The 15,182-nt window shown below is 39.7% G+C and overlaps 1 protein-coding gene and 1 long non-coding RNA gene across 16 annotated transcripts in view; one reads left to right on the forward strand and one right to left on the reverse strand.

Annotated features, from left to right (window-relative positions):
• LOC310658706 overlaps positions 1 to 15,182 on the forward strand; it is a 202,552-nt gene that overhangs the window by 117,592 nt on the left and 69,778 nt on the right. The window lies entirely within an intron of this gene.
• LOC310658703 (uncharacterized protein) overlaps positions 1 to 15,182 on the reverse strand; it is a 265,403-nt gene that overhangs the window by 32,366 nt on the left and 217,855 nt on the right. For 7 of the 9 annotated variants that reach the window (XR_014502420.1, XR_014502421.1, XR_014502422.1 and 4 more), the window contains 2 exons: positions 11,763 to 11,941; positions 7,593 to 8,845 (listed from right to left, as the gene is read on the reverse strand). The exons of the other annotated variants lie outside the window; for them this stretch is intronic. The gene's annotated coding sequence lies outside the window, so the exon portion shown is untranslated. Of the gene's footprint in view, positions 1 to 7,592; positions 8,846 to 11,762; positions 11,942 to 15,182 lie in introns of those variants that run through there. 9 annotated transcript variants of the gene reach the window in all.

Consider the following 15,182-nt stretch of genomic DNA (forward strand, 5'->3'; position numbering starts at 1 on the left):
TAAATAAATAATAAAAATGAATAAGCTTTACAAAGACATTTCGGTAAAGTCATAGGTGTACAGATGTTAGAAATGCAAACATAAAAACATTAATGCTACCAAACCTTTTTTTAAAAATTTGTTTTTCTTAAAGATTTTCTTAGGTCCTAGTCTGTTCTGCCAAACAAAGGTTCCATGTTAAGATACAAGAACACACACCCTTTTCTGCTCAACGGCCACATTCTCTTGAGCAAACTACCTAGGGGTCACATGCCAGTGGTGGCCAGGGCCAACCCACACTTTATCACATTCACCCATTCATGCTCATACTTTCTTGTAACCAGTGTGGATGGTACAAGATCAATGTAATGTGACCTGACTGACTAGCTCCACTCAAAATGCCAGCAGCTGCACTTCAAACCAATTGAAATTACTTGCTGTCACTATCTCTTGTTAGCTCTCCACAATTTAGCTTTTTTACTTTTCAAAGTAGGGATGTCTGTGGCTAGTCTTTTTCACAGAAACTTGGGTGGTGTGAACTGTTCTACCTTTCCTGGTTCTGTTGCAGCTATGCACCTCCCATCAGAAGTGCATTAGCCCAAAGAGCAATAAATGTGACTTAGTCTGACCAAATGTAAGGGGAAATCTGAGTTATAACAGCTTAACCACAAAATATGCAAGAGAGTATACATTCCAAGCCCAATGTTAGCTTTGAAATTAAAATGTGATTACTATTGCTGAGTCGTCTGGAAAAGGGCTAAGATGAAATTACTCACACATTTGTGATTTTATTTTTGCATATATTTAAAAGGAGGCTTTAAAAAACATTTTTTCAACTCTCTTGAACTTTTCACTCATTTTCATTCATGCTTTGAAAAGTGTGGTGATTTAATCCAACTGGCTGTGTTGACCCAAGTAATGTTATTTACTGAAGGACAACGTCATCAACAGTTTGTGACATAGCATACTATTGTCCTATTTACAGCACATTATCAGATGTGTTCACCTGTCTTGTGTGACCTTGTTTGAGGAAGTAATATAAGATGGAGAGATTTTATTTAATTTTTTAAATAAGTACTGTGGGGTATGGGTAAGGCACTGAACAGCACAGGAAAGTTGAAGTTTGGTTTACAGATGAAGGTTTCATATATAAATCAGTAAATTATACCAAACTTTTGAAAATTCATCTCATCTCTGACTTGCACTTTGGTCCTTTAGCTAACATCCTAGTAACAAGCAATTCAAAGATAGCTGCAATGTGTTGTCTCCAGATATTGTTGGACTACAACTCTCATCATTCCTGATCATTGGCTAAGGCTGTTGGTGGCTGATTCCATCATCATCTGGCTGGCATCCCATTGCCTAACCCACCTCTAGCTACACTCCCCTAAGGGAATTGCCAACATGTCTCTTCTCAAGAAAAGAAAAGAGAAAAGAAAAAAAGGAACTTTGACTGTAGATTCCAAATGATGACATATAAATATTTTAAATACATAAAAATAAATAAGACATATTTCTAGGAAAAATCATAGCTGTTTCCTAATTCTGCTGGATCTCTGAGGCTTTTGATACAATCGATCATAACATCCTTCTGGACCATCTAGAGGAGCTGGGAGCTGGGGGCCGTGTTATACAGTGGTTCCGCTCCTTCCTCCTGGGCCGTATCCAGAAAGTTGTGGTGGAGGATGAGTGTTGAGACCCCTGGGCCCTGACTTGTTGAGTGCCTCAGGGTTCCATCCTCTTACCCATGCTTTTTAACATCTACATGAAGCCGCTGGGAGAGATCATTAGGGGGTTTGGGCTGGGTGTCCATCAATATGCGGATGATACCCAGCTCTACCTTTCTTTTAAATCGGAACCAGTGAAGGCAGTGAAGGTCCTGTGTGAGTGCCTGGAGGCAGTTGGAGGATGAATGGCGGCTAGACAGAAGGTGAAACAACAGTTGAGCTAACAATTCTGAAAACCCATCCACACAAAAGTTTATGACTGCATTAGTTGGTGAGGTTCTTGAACATGTTATGTCAAAGATATGAGCAAAGATATTCACAAAAATAATTTGGATGGACAGGTCCAAATACATTAGCTGTAAATGTCCCTGCAGTACCACTGAGACTTGCTCATAGCTCCACCTGTTGGAGAAGCAACTACTCTGTCTTAAGAGCAGGGGCGTGCAACTGCAACATAAGGATGTGACCCTCTGATTTGATTTTGTGGGGTGCTTAGCCTAGTTTCATGTAGGTGGCAAGGAGGGGGAAATAGGGGGAAGGGTGGCAGAAAAAGTGGGAGAATGGGGTGTTTCATACACTCTGGCCTACCCACTTTTGGTTCTGGCCTCTCTGGCTTGTGGATCACTGGCTAGCTGCAAGCAGTTGGGGATAAAATCACCTAGCTCTGTGGGCTCAGTGTTATGAGATTATTTCCAGTTGATGTAGTCTGATGATGTGGGCAGAATAATTGCAGTCATTTGATCACATGCACCCTGGACCTGTTGGTTTAAGATAGTTTGAGTGGGGTGGCCATGTGGGTTCTGAGTGTAATGAATGCATTGTTGCATGATAATATGGTGCCCACTTCCCTTAAAGAGGCTGTGGTGCATCTGCTCTTAAAAGCTCCAGTACTATTTGTTTTGGCATACTGTTCACCTACCACACATACACATGGGCAGACGCAAACACATGCATCTTTCTTAACTGATCCCAATTTAAAAAACCCCACAGAAACTTATATTTTGATTGCAATTTAATGTTAATTTAATTGCTTAAAAGCACACTGGTTTTTAGTTTCCCTTTTTAAGATTTGGATAGCATTTTAAAAAGTTCTGCTGTTGCTTTCCCAAAGTCATTTGGTATTTCATATGCCTGCGTCTGTGAAGTATTTCTATCTAGGGTGAATAGGGCAAACCAGCTAAATTGATTCAGAGGTCAAAGGTTAATCTAGGGTTAACATTCTTTCATAATTGCATTCCACTTTCAACCGCCCCAAACAAAACCCTGAGCACACCCCAATTTAGCATATATATGTTTAATAAAAATGGACAGCCTGAGAGCCTCTTAGACCAAGAAATGTATGTTCACATCAGGTTCGCTATTCCCCCCCCCCTCCCTAAATGACAAAAACCAGATGACTCTCTGCATTGTAAGTACATACTAGCCCTATTTGGTCCTTCATCCCCCCCCCTCCCCTTGTGATAACTTCCACATGAGAGAGAGAAAGTAGGGGCAGGTTAGCAAGCACTACCAATTCCAGCCCATCACATACCTCACCTTTGCAACCCTCCACAAATTGTAGAGTGCCTTTCAGAAGTGAAGACCCTTCGCCACTCATGAAGAGACAAGAGAACAAAATTTGGCAATCATGTCTTTCACCAGAGAATCCTGAGAACTGTAGCTGGGTGAAGATTTTGAAAGTTCACTTCAAGATTACTCAAAGAGCTACAGTTCCCAGAATTCCCTGGGGAAGGGAAATTACTATTAAACTAATTTAAATCTATGTTGCAGATATGTGCTGGAAACAACAATAAAAAGAAAGCAACTGTCTGCTAAGGAAATGATCAGTAGCTGGGGATGTACTAAAAAGTTCAAAGTCTAACATCTTTGGCCTCTTCAGTACATTGCCTGCTCAGAGATTATTGTGTTGACAATAAAGAAAAGCAGCAGGTAAATGGAGACTCCTTTCTGTTTGGGAACCTTATCTCATTTGAGAGCCCTTCATTTCTGAATTAGCAGTGGGCATTACATACCTGAAGCTCTTATGCAGCCTTTCCCAACCTGATGTACTTCAGTTATTTGTTAGACTACAACTCCCATCATCCCTGACCATTGGCCATGCTGACTGGGGTTGATGGGTCTTGTAGTCCAACAGCATCTGATGAACACCAGGTTGGGGAAGGCTGCTCTAATGTCGAGAAGGTTGCTTATAAAATGCATGGGGTGGGGTGCATCCAGTCTGCTAAGGCCTTCCTTTCCCCTCTTAACTTCGATGCCCAAGCATTCATTGTGGACCCCATCAACGTTACAGGTGAAGCATTGCCTGCCTCTAATCTATGGTGCTAATTAATTCATTTAATGATTTATAATAAAAGCAATAATGACTGTTCAATCCATTACTGCCATTATTATATATTAATGCACATTAAATTAATGAATGAAATAATATACATTCCATTACTTAAGTAAATATATATTTGTTGTATAACAAAAGGTTCATTATGCTTTTCCATATAACTGTGGCTGATTGACTTGAAACAAGCAGAATATATCTCTGCTCAAATTGTTTTGATAAAAGATGGTTAAGCTTTAAAATTTCCTCCAGTATTTTCCCTCTGAAACATCCAAAATCCCCTCTGGGGATTATAGTTTTTATTATTTCCCCATACATCATTTTTATAATCATTCCTATTGCTGATTGTATATGCCTGTATATGCCTCGGCACATTTTGCAGCTTTCACTACACCGTAGGCAAAATTCTTCTTTTATTGCTGCTATTTTTTTTCTGTTTTATGTGCCAGAAATATCCACCTGGAAAAGATAATGAATACTGAATATGATCATACTACTTGCACAGATTAAAATTGCATTAGGCAAAGAGAAATGTCTCAGCTAAGCAGGTTTGAGCTAATTTAGACAAAATGTGGATTTCTTGCCCCCTGAGCCTATGTTAGATTTCCAAATTGTTCATTTTAACAAAAGGAAGTTCCTAGTGCTCATTGTTGTGGAAGAAAAGCCTAAAATATGCAGAGAACATGTCAAAAGTTATGAAATGATAAGAGCCCTTATAATCAACCATCACTAGAGCTGCTTTCTATGCTTTGGAGGGGGGACGTATGCAGTGGGGAGCCTGCTGTACTTGTGTGGCCCCCATGCATGGTTTAGCATTCTTACCCTGTTGGGCTCTAACTCACATGGGGAATGTTCATGAGCTGGCCATTTAAAAATGAATTTTAACTGAGTACTTGTGGTTCACCCACATTGTAGTTCCAAAGCGCACCTCAGACACATCCCACTTTGCCTTGGCCAAGCCCGGAATCCCTCACTTTCATCAAATTTGGGATCCACCTGAATCTACTACACATCCCTAGTATTAACAAAAAAAGTGATATAGTTTAGTAAACACTGTTGATATACTTAGAATACAGCTACTAACAATGTTTGAAACAAGGCTCGTGATTTCATTTCAAATGCTTTTTTTAATATACAAAAAATGTATGTTTACATTTATTACAATGTATTTCATATTTGCAATATCTTGAAATGCCTTATTTTTTCACTTTCATAGTTTGTCTATTTTTTTATATACCACATTTCCCACAAGCACATCTGTGCTCAAGGTGCAGCCTAAATACAGTAGTACAGCAAGTAACCATGATACCTAATAAAAGTTACAGTATCACTGCAATGCAACCCTAAAAAAATCAACAATTAAAAGTTCACTGGAAATATATAAAAATAAAGCTCAGGTAACAATATCCAATAACTTCATATCCAAAAGTGGCCCCAAAACTGATATTGGCACCTTGAAACCCACCCACCAATCTTTAATACCTCAGTTCTAGAGGCCATTTTCATTAGAATTCTCTGACATCCCTATTTACAGGTTGGGGGGGATTAAACAGGCCACTAACATGTTCATTAGGCAAGTGTAGATGTACAATTAAGAACCCCAGTTTCAGAGTCAAACCCTGGAATTTTACAATCAAACACTGAAAATCAATAGAAGCATAGTATTGGAACGGTTCTAAACAGTATGTGACTTGTACATACAACTTAAGCTCTACACTTTCTTACTTTAAGGAATGGTTAGGATCACTTCCCAATGTGCCACTCTTCCATTTTCCCTACTCCAGTCACTCCCAGCACTGCAAAATTAAGAGGAAACATCCCTGTTCTAATTCTAAGAGTTAACCAAAATACTGATGCACAAAAAGCTTTTCAGTTCAAAAGTGATTTCAGAATTTCCAGCTTGTCTGCCAGGAAGACAGCATTGTATTGCAATTTGCAAATCCTGGACAAGTCCCCTAAACTGAGAAAAAGGTCAAGCTTCCATAAAGGACATGCCTTTTCCATTACTCAAGTGAGGTTTCAGTGACAGATATAATTCCCAACTTTGTATCTTTATTCCCAGAAATGGATTCTCCACATATCTATATTTCCGGCTGAGCAGGCTGTTGTTTCAGCTACTCTACCTTTACCCCTCAGTTATCTTCTCTGCCTTAAGTGTTAGTGCTGCTGACAGTGACATTAATTTTTCTGGATTTCAGAAAGTCAATCTTTGCTTATTTATTGAACTCTGACTCTCTTCAAGGATCTCGCCAAACATCTTGATTTCTTCTATACTTTTGCAGTGCTTGATTCTTTTTAAAACTTCAGTTTAGCTCACTTAACTACTCACATTGTCAGGCCTAGTTCCTTTGGGATCCATAACTATTTCTCTATTTGGCTTTCCAAACACAGGAAAGTTCAGATTATTTTCTGGTCATCAAATGGACCAAATTTCACCTCATTCAGCCATCCTTAATATCTCATTCTTATTTTAAAGGTCTACCTTAGGTTAGATGTCTAAATATTACTTATAAAACAGCTTGGGATAGAGACAGGAGCAGCTATTGTGGCACTGGCAGTGCAGATTCGGCCTTTGGGGAGCTGCACCACTACCATTTACCAGAACAGTGCCATGAAACCAATCAGGTGCACTTGTTCTACCCAAACCTTGCCATTGCCCTTCCTCAGCCCCACACATTCCTGGTAAGCATCCACTGCCAGAATACCAGCTCTGCAACTGTGCCATGCCATTTTGGCTGCTCCTGGATAGAAATCTGAATGTTCAAGTGTCTGGGAAGAAATGGTCTATGTAGCAACATTAAAAACTCTTCAGTCTCTTCTGTTCCATAAGATTGTTTTCTGAGATATGAGCTTTGGTAGATAAAATGAAATATCGGAGGCAAATTGGTTTATGAGCTGGGAAAGCACTGCAATTAGTGAAGGTTTTTATGTCTTTAGTGGAGTTGTAATACAATACAAAGATACTGGAAACAAGTTCTGAAGGTAAATGATCAAGGACCAGGGGGCCACACTTATTTTGGATTATAAAATTGTTTTGCTTAATAGCTTGGATAATTCTCTACACATTTCTGTAAGACCTTTGGCTCTGAATCTGTCTGTAGTGGCCAAAAAAAAAAAAAGGTTCTATCCTGTAAAGCTCCAAAAATGTAATCAAAGCCCTAGAAATTAGAGAAATTGATGTCTGATACTGTTCAAAAGAGAAATGCTTCAATATTATTAGGAGTTAAGTGAGCATCTTTACTGTAATGTCCTTGTTCATTTCATTCTATAGGACTAAAATTTGTTTCTGTAGAAACCTTGTTTTTTTATTTATTTATATTATTTGACACCTATTTTCCCTGCATTCAAACAGATATATGCGTGCACATGTATACAAAAGCAAACAGACACGTACCGTATTTTTCGCTCCATAAGGCGCACCGGACCATAAGGCGCACCTAGTTTATAGAGGGGGAAATCAAGGGGGGAAATCTTATTCCCTCCCCCAGCCCCAAAGAGCAAAGAAGCCAAGACAGCGAGCAGGATCCTTCCTGCTCGCTGTCTTGGCTTCTTTAGCCGCACGCAACCTCTCCAGCCAGGAGAGGCTGTGCACAGCTAAAGAAGCCATAGCCGCGTGCAGCCTCTCCCGGCTGAAGGGGCTGCACGCAGCTATGGCAATACCCCCACCTCCCGCAAAAGCCCACAGGAACCATGCACCCTTTAAGGAGTGCATGGCTCCTGCGGGCTTTTCTACGAGGAGGGAGAAGGGACTGACTGGCCGCGTCAGTCCCTTCTCCCTCCTGGGGAAAAGCCTGCAAGAGCCGCGCGGAGCTTGTGTGCGGCTCTTGGGGGCTTTTCCTGTCTGCCTCCCCCCTGCATTCACTCCATAAGACGCACACACATTTCCCCTTACTTTTTAGGAGGGAAAAAGTGTGTCTTATGGAGCGAAAAATACGGTATTTTTGACAAAGATGGAGATAAGCTGGCAATGGGAAATGTTGATGGCTTACCAAAGGGGTCCTTGCAGCACAATCCTGTACATATCTGTTTTCAATAAGGCTTACTCTCAAAGTGTGGATATTACTGCAGCCTTAAAGACGGAGAGCCCTTAATGTCCTAGTTCAGCTTTATCAGGCAGACTTTTATTATGGAGGGGGAAACAGTAAGGCACAGATGTTTTCAATACATTTTTAAAGAATTAATATATGGAATTAGACAAAGTATATAGCTTAATATCTTTTCACAAAAGCACTGTTTCTTGGGATTGAGTTCTAGAGTGACAGGCAAATGAAGTGAACTGTGAAGTTCTAAATGGCAGCAAAAAGCAGTTGGCTGCTAACTTTGGAGATTCAACTCATCATTCGGAAAAACTTTGACAGTAAGAGCAGTTCAGCAGTGGAACAGATTCCCATTAGAGGTGGTAGACTCTCCTTCCTTGGGAGTTTTTAAAGCAATGGTTGGATGGCCACCTGTCACGGATGCTTTAACTAAGATGTCTGCATTACAGGGGGTTGGACTAGATGACAGTTGGGTGCACTCCAACTCTGATTCTTTCAGTATTTGCTCCAAACAGGCTTATGAGAGAACTTCAGGTGATGAATGCAATTTTGTGTAATTTTATTAGGCGCTTAGAAGTAGAACACCAAAGAGTTGAAAGCATGTTATATCAGCTTTGTCAAAGTATTGTTATTATTTTAAAGCATCATGCCTGGTCTGTATCATTCTCCATCCTCCTTGTGTTCTTGTAACACAGACAAGTAAAGATATTTCCAGGAAATCTTAGCTGAGAAGGCTTTTGCGAAACAGTCTGTCTCTTCTAGTTGATGCTCTACAAGCAAAAAGTAAGTGATATCAACAAGGACAGATGATGGAAATAATCCAGAAGAACGTTAGACACACCTAAGTCCCACTGAAATGAAGTGTTAAGTCCCTTTGACATATTGATTTCAGTTTGACTTGACTTCCTCTCTTTTAAATAGGAACTAGTGAAGGCAATGAAGGCCCTGAGTGAGTGTCTGCAGGTGGTTGGAAGATGGATAGCAGCTAACAGACTGAGGTTAAATTCTGACAAGGCAGAAGTACTGTTTTGTACTGGGTGGGTGTAGGGGACTCCCTGGTCTTGAACGAGGTAAATATGCCTCTGAAAACCCAGGTGTGAGTCCAAAATGACTCGCAGGCTCCACAGCTGCCCATGGGTCAGTTCTGTGTCCAGGGCAGCTGTCTACCAGCTCCACCTGGTACGCAGGCTGAGACCCTACCTGCCTGCGGAATGTCTCGCCAGAGTGATGCATGCTCTAGTTATCTCCTACTTGGACTACTGCAATGCACTCTACGTGGGAGTTAGACTACTGCAAGAGCGGAGTTGCATGAAGGAGATGCCATAGTCTTAAAAATGACACACAAATATGTACAACACATTTATTAAAATAAATACCAGATACTAGTAAAAATTCTTTTCATATGTGTGTGTGCAGGGAAGGGGGCAACAGGATTCTAACATGTGAATGTACAAATGGTGTGTGTGTGGGATCTTTGTGCTTGATTGAGAACCCTTCCAAAGTCAGGGTCCCTGATTATGCAAGCATTTGTACACTTGTGGGCTCTGCTCAGACCTGGAGGGCAAAGGCAGATTCAAAAGATGCAATCTCCCTCCATATGTGGGGTTGTTGTATGAACAATATTGATTGGATGCGATCAAATTGCTGTCACTTGACCAAGACTATAGATTTGACCAGATTTAGTTGTTTGCGTACAGTAATTCACCATGAGTTGGTTTGAGTCTGGCACACCCTATGCCTTTTGGCAACAGTGGAAGTGGAACACATTAACAAATATGGGATTATGCTTTATCTTTATTTTGCATTTAGTTCTTAGTTTGAGTAAGGAATTGGAACACACCTGGCTTGGTTTTCATCATGTTCTGTTATCTCTTACTCGGTCTCTCTTTTTTTCTTTTGTGTCATAATGTAAGACTATTTCTCCTCTCCCGACACATCAGCTATAATGGACCATTGTCTGCAATTGACAAACTCCAGCCTATGAAAACTTATGCTGCAATAAATTAGTTGATGTTTTAAGAGCTTTATCTTTTATTGTTCTGTGACATCATGGCTGTTCAGCCAATGCCTAACACTTGAAGACTACAGCTGATTTTAGGCTACATCTGAAAGCAAAACATTTGCAAGGGTTTGTGTTTTTTTAAAAAAATAAAAAATAAAATAAATAGGCTCCACAGGAAAATGAGGTTTTCTCATATATTTGCCATGGATGCAACAATATTTGTAATTCTATGGGGAAATTCACCATGGAGCAAATCCCTGCAAACTTACACCCCTTTACATAAATATATCCAATGTCAAATCTGCCAATTTGCCACCTGTTCATATGTATTTCTGATTTTCAACTGAAAACTTCCATACTTATGGAAGTTAATAATTTACATAATTTTATCAAAAGGAGTATTACTGATCTTGTACATGGGTTCATTGATTTTTGTCAGTATTATTATTAGTTCATCTTCCCAGCATCATGGCTTCTATTCCTGCACCAATTATGTTTATTCAGCAAACAACTATTTGACAGAATTTGATAGTTACCAACTTTAGCTCTTCATTTCTTCTCCAAGAAGGAGTGCTGATGCCCAAAGGAACTATTTGGAATGGATTTCTCCTCCTTGCAGGAATGGAACAATCTTAAGTTTTATATTATTTTACATGACCACCTTCTGCCAATTCCTTTTCCAACTGCACTACAATAGATGGAAGGAGATCCTATTTTCCTTCTCTCAACTAAAACAAGCCTCTTACATACCAGTGTTGAGATGCTCAGATTTCTACAAGTTAGTTTCCAGATACACATCCACCTAAGTTAAGCTTTCAAATGGTACCTTTGATTACAATACAATACAATGATAAGATTAATTAGATTTTGTTTAGCATCATGAGATGGAACTTTCCACCTTCATACCAGCAGCTTGTCACTAAGGATAGAGAAATCCGATTCCATTTGCATTAAAAGGCAAACTTTCCACTTCACACTTTCTAAAACAATACATGAACGGAAACACACGTCTCTGAATTTTGAAATGCAGTTCTTCATTATCATTCTTTATTATCTTCTGGACTGTATATTTTCATGCTTCCTAATAAATTTAAACCACATTCAGGCCCATACCTTCTTTCAGTCCAAAGTTACTTGTTTGCCAGTACAGTGGTACCTCGGGTTAAGTACTTAATTTGTTCCGGAGGTCCGTTCTTAACCTGAAACTGTTCTTAACCTGAAGCACTACTTTAGCTAATGGGGCCTCCTGCTGCTGCTGCCACGCCGTCAGAGCACGATTTCTGTTCTCATCCTGAAGCAAAGTTCTTAACCTGAAGTGCTATTTCTGGGTTAACGGAGTCTGTAACCTGAAGCGTATGTAACCTGAAGCGTATGTAACCTGAAGCGTATGTAACCCAAGGTACCACTGTATTAGAAGAACCCTTGGGGAATATATGTTGGGCAAAATTCCCTGGAAAATTGTGTATATTACGATAAATTCACACAAAAATGCTGGTGAATTTTCAGGTGGAGGACTAAATTTAAGATTGGGAAAGTAAGAAACTTGTCACCAACTAGGGGTGGTCCCTCTCTGATGGTGGATCAGCATGTCCACCAATTTCATGGGCCCAAGGAAGCAACAGGATTACTCTCATGATGTAGCAAAGATAGTTAAAAACATAGTCATTAGGGAAAATCTTTCTTACCTTTGCTTTGTTCAAAGGATGAACGTGTCGCTCTTAACCAATTCAGTTGCTTTAGGAATAAGGTGGGGCATGATCTAGCCAAAACTAAGCACTTTGAAGTTCTGTTGATGAAACATGTACTTAAAGCTCTGCCACTGAAATTAATAAGACTTCAAAGTGTATTTGCATGCCATATATACCTGAAACAAAGAGTTGGAAAATTTCAGAAGAAATGGGGGAATGAATATCTTACGAAAACAAAAGGACACCCCCCATGGGTAGATTTTTTATATTGTTTTGTTTGTGTAGGAGCAAGCTGGAGTAATAAATCAAGTAAAATTGAGTATTAAGATATTCATGTTGGCTCAGTTTAAACCACTGGAAATGTGATCATACATTTGAGCAGTGATAGCAAATAGGCTTGTACATGTTTTTTCCTTCTGCATGTTAGGACTTTGAATATTTGGCTAATGCTTTTATCATGGCTGAAGTTGAAAGAGACTAGGTATGTGTGTGAAAGCATAGAGGGGGTTTACAAAATGTTTCTACAGGCACATGAAGAGGAAATCCAACACTTTTAGTAGGAAATGTTATCTTAGGTAGGTTCAAACCATATAGTCTTGCCCAAGGCTAAATCTTGCAACGTTTCCACTATGCCATTCAAATAGCTTTTTATAAATAGTTAAACCACTCTTTTAATACTAATCTGTTGCAATATTCGTTTCTTGAAGTGCTGAAAATACAACATCTTCCCCATATGAAAACACATGCTTAAGACTTTCAACCAAGGAGATCTTCTCACACAAAAAGCCCCTTTGAGCATCCTTTGTTCTATTTGTGTTGAAGTTTGGATTTTATGAATGCAGGATGGCAAGTCAGGCTTTTAGATATAGAGTGCAGTCACAACACACATTCACTTTACTTGCACAAATTCAATTATACATGCTTGGCTCAACTGGTGGCAGTGGCCTTCCCAGTGATGGTTGCAGCAGAGATCCTCTGCACAGGGCTGCCCTCACTTCCAGCAGGCAGTTTTTGGCTATGCATGATTTTGTGTTTGTGTGTTGCCTCTGGAAAGTACCATATTTTTCCATGTACAACACAAGACAACACCTATTTTTTGAAACTCCAAATTAAGAAATGGGGGAGATTGCCCAGAGTTTTAAGCTTTTCTTGAGGGGGGATTGCTGAGAGTTGTTGAGTTTTTGCAGGGGGGATTGCGGAAAATCTCTCCCCTGCCTGACCAACACTGCCTATCACAACAAATCATCTGCCAGCAGCAGTTGTCACAGCCACCAATCACCTGCCCAATCGCCACTGAGAATCTCCTGCTCACAGGTGCAACCATTCACACATTCCCCCCTCTGAACATGTGCAAGACAACCCCCAATTTCTAACATTTTGTTATAATAGAAAAACATTGCCTAATACACAGAAAACTACGGTAAAACTCACATGAGTTGTGACTGTACTGCGACAGCCCTGCCTTGCTTAGCTGGATCAAGATAATACCTGCAACATGTCTCATGGCCAACTCAGGATTTTGATATGGTTGCCAAACATTATTATTTCTAGTTGTACAACTAGGAACACAGCCTTATACCGGTTCAGATTATTTGCCATCAAGGCCAGGACTGTCTAATTCAACCCACAGCATGTGTCTAGGATCTCAAGCAGAGGTCATTCCCATCAGCTTCTTTTATCCATTTCCATCACCTATCATACCCTTTTAACTGAAGTTGCCAGGGACTGAGTTGGGGACATTTTGCATGCAAACCATGTGTTTTAACCATTGGAGAATGGCCCTTCTTCATGCTGGCATGATATATATCTCACCTCAAACAATGTTCAGAATTGAGTGCAATAATCCTTTGGATTTCACACTTCTCCAATTTTCGTAATGCAGTTCTCAGCTCAAATAATGGACATGCTTAAAAACAAATATTGTAGAAGGTTGCTCTTTGAGCTCAAATACATGTTTAAATATATGGATTTCTTTTTAAAAGTCGCCAATTGATGCAGAAATGTGACATAAAAACATATGAAGCTGTCACAGACTGGAAATAGAATCAACCATCCACCCTTTCCTCCTAAAATCAGAAAAGGAAGGTGATGTCTTATCCTTTGGTTTGATCTCAAAACCAGGAATTCAGATCTATATTGCCTCCATCCACAGAGGTACCATTGAATTATTGTGGTTAAGAGTCACTGACAGACAGATCTATTTCCTATGAATTTCTTAGATCCACTTTCTAAGTTACCTAGGCTTGTGGGCATCATCACGTCATACACAAGTAAACCCTATAACTGAATACGTGGTGAATCTGCTGGTTCTTGTTCTCCATGAAATTCTAGTGTGCTTTGCAAATTCAGACTCATAGGTTCTGCCCCATGCAGAGGCTGGCCAATAAATGCTCTCATCATACTCCCCAGGTGCCTTTCCCCAAATAAGATAACTTGATTATGTGTGTGTGATGTAATTTGGCAGGCCCCAGAGAAAATATATATCCTTTTAGGCAATCCAAATTGACTTTGCAACTTATAAGCATTTATGTTCCTCCCTCCTCGCTAATATAGAAAGTGACAATGGAAATTTGAAACAATCCTTCTCACTATTACAAATGTACACATGGTGCAAATTATGGTTTATATACCTAAGCCATTAGACATACTTTCTTGGTATACTTTACCCAGTACAGCTGGGTGTGCCACAAATGGTTTACAAACATGTTATGCACCAATGAGTATATAACTAAACTATGTAGATATTATAAACATTTCCATTTTCATCTAGCAGGTTTTTTCCTTAATTGAGCTAAATTGATTAAGACTTATCAGTTTAATAAACAGATTGCCCTGCCAACTTCTGGCTTTCCTTCCCAGCTCTTTGTTTACAGCACTTCACTGCATATTACAGTCAGATCAGATTTATTTATATGGTGATAGACACATTGTAACTGGAGTAACAGGCCCCAAATAAAAGAGTATTACACGTACCAAGAAGCATAATACAAACAAGACATACAAAACCTTCAATCCATCCAAAACCCACTCTGAGATCAGAACTCCTATCTTGATAGCCAAACTTAAAAAAAGGATATCCTCTTGACCTCTCCCTTCATACAGAATTCCAACATAATGCTGATCTGGCTAACAGGTAAATGCTTTTCAAAAGGGCAAAGATCTAACCCTTCCTAATGCCATTATATTATATGCAATAAACAAAGGGACTCCTACCAGATCTCGCCACAGGAGGCATGCTCTTTCTTCCAATGGGGTCTGGCTAAATCAACCCTCCATTAATGCTCCTGGCAGGAGATTAGGGTGCACCACTATAAATGCTCTTCACAATTTAGGGAAGGTAAGAGAGTTTAGATACTTGTTGATCTGAAAAGATTTCCTGTCATCCAAACACAAATATATTGGGGAACAAGTTCCGAA

Source organism: Podarcis tiliguerta (genome assembly GCF_965153285.1).
Source record: "Podarcis tiliguerta genome assembly, chromosome: 10".
Classification (NCBI taxonomy): Eukaryota; Metazoa; Chordata; class Lepidosauria; order Squamata; family Lacertidae; genus Podarcis; species Podarcis tiliguerta.